A 2177-nucleotide genomic window follows, 5' to 3' on the forward strand; every position below is an offset into this window, starting at 1 on the left:
ATGGAGTCTGGCTTGACCGCATTAGCAATTCGTGGATACTAGCCAGACTATGGCGTCAGATTAGTGCCTAGAGTCGAGAGCACATTTTATTTGTGCGCGAGCAGGATTATCTCTGCTCTTGCACGAATTCACCCTGCTCGTTCAAGAATAAATTGTGCTTGCGCACGAAATTGCATGCGCGCGCTCGAAACGCTGCTCTCGTGCTCAGATCATATGCGCGCACTCAAAGCAAACTGTGCTCACGCTCAAATACTTCTTGCTCGCTCTCATAACTGCACTTGTCCTTGCGCTCGGAGTTTGCACGTTAAAACAGTGCCAAAAGTCGTTGACCAATCAAAATGTGTTTTCGGCTTCGACCAACGAGCTCCAACTTCCCCTGCATTTTCATTGGTCGGAGAGAGTGAACCGTTGTGAAGACAAATGGACAATCAACGACCTCAGGTAAGATTAATAATTTTATTTTACACTATTTTATAATTTTAAAAAAAAGTGTTAAAGAGAATGTAAAGTTAACTTTGTGAAATTTGACTTTGGAAAGCTAGCTAAAGCGGTACCCCTAACTTACATAAAATAGCTTTTGTGTATTGTACATGTTAATTAATAAAGTAAAGCCTTTATACAGTAAAGTTAATGTGCTCACGTGTTTAACGCGACAGTACAAAAATGGACTATTTTAGTAAATCAAAGTGGGTAGATCAGGAAGCTATAGCCACCTAAATGATATGATGAACTATCTCTAACACGATAGTGAACATTATGTTCACTTTCCCAACCAAGACTAGAATATCAAACATGACACATTAAATAATTTCACCTCAACTCTATAAAATAAAATGTTTTACAATTGAATGTTTTGCTGTTTTTTATTATTACAATATAAGTATATATAAATATATAAAGTGTGAACATTGCATATTTACCATGCATAATGTAATGTTTTAAATGTAGGTTTCTGAATCATTTGCAGTGCTCGAGAAAAAGCCACATACAATGACAGCGTTCCCCTCCCCCCACCAGAATCCAGCAAGGAAGCAAGTAGTGTTAGAACACCAAGCAGTAAGGTAAAAACATATCTGCAATATCAACAATATCATAGCACCAACAAGTCTGAATTTAATATGGTGCACTTATTGTGTATTGATATTGTTAACACTAATGTTTTATTTAGGCTTTATGTTCAGTGTGTCAAAAATATTTTCTATTGGATTGTATAGAAATTCATGCCAGCTAGTGTGGAAAAAGATAACAATGTATTTGATATTATCTTCATTTTTATTACTCCTATAATTAAATTATAAGGACAATACTATCATATTAGGACACCGTTATAATTATTGAGTTAATGCATTAAATATGGCCCTTAATTCCAATTCTGCTTCGTTCACCTGCTATAATAACACCAGCTTGTGTGTGTTTAAGCTGTTGTAAAAATATGATTGACTACACTTCTGTAAATACATTTGCAGAGTGGTAAGTACATGTATATAACAAGAAACATTGTAATCTATACAAAGGTCAATGCTTATTTTGCTTTTTGGTGTTTCTTTCTGAACAGGCTAATACAGACTTTGCCACCTATGGTTAAGACAGCTGGTTCGCCCTCTCTTTGTCCAAGAACATTCTTTCAATGGCTCACAGGACAGGAACACATCAGACCAGTTCGTCTGTGGATATTTGTGCCCATTCAATAAATAAGTAAAACAAACTGTGTACTGTTATTTATTTATATGTAATATCTATGAGAATAGAGTCAGTACAAGTCAGAGTCAGCACAAAAGTTACATTTGCCACATTTGTTCCGGGGTCATGAAAGGGGATGTTGGTTCCAGCCTTCAACAAAGATCTGAAGGTCGGGGAAGAAACACAAGATGTACCAGAAAGAGGTGCAGGGTATTTGCAATGTCCAGCATCTCAACTTGTTCAAGATTGTGCAGGATATCATAAAATGTGGAGGTCACAGCTGTCCACATATCAACCAACAGCCTTTCAATTCTTTAAGACAAAATAAATGATTTAAAATGTAATACTTTGTTGACTGAATAACATCTGTGAAAAAGTGGTAGCTGTATAGAATTCAAGGACAACAATAGCCTTAAAATGCAGAAACAATAAACAGTATAGGGAAATATATGTTGAAGAAATGTATAACTTAGACAATCAAGGACATTTGTGCCAGT

At 35.9% G+C, this 2177-nt stretch overlaps 1 long non-coding RNA gene across 1 annotated transcript; it reads left to right on the forward strand.

The window, feature by feature from the left end:
* Positions 1-290: 290 nt before the first annotated feature.
* On the forward strand, positions 291-1705 carry LOC134305928 (uncharacterized). Its single transcript, XR_010008867.1, has 3 exons — positions 291-441; positions 949-1061; positions 1556-1705. It is a non-coding gene; the product is annotated as an uncharacterized LOC134305928 (long non-coding RNA).
* The last annotated feature ends 472 nt before the right edge of the window (positions 1706-2177 follow it).

This window comes from Trichomycterus rosablanca, unplaced genomic scaffold (assembly GCF_030014385.1).
Source record: "Trichomycterus rosablanca isolate fTriRos1 unplaced genomic scaffold, fTriRos1.hap1 scaffold_167, whole genome shotgun sequence".
Classification (NCBI taxonomy): domain Eukaryota; kingdom Metazoa; phylum Chordata; class Actinopteri; order Siluriformes; family Trichomycteridae; genus Trichomycterus; species Trichomycterus rosablanca.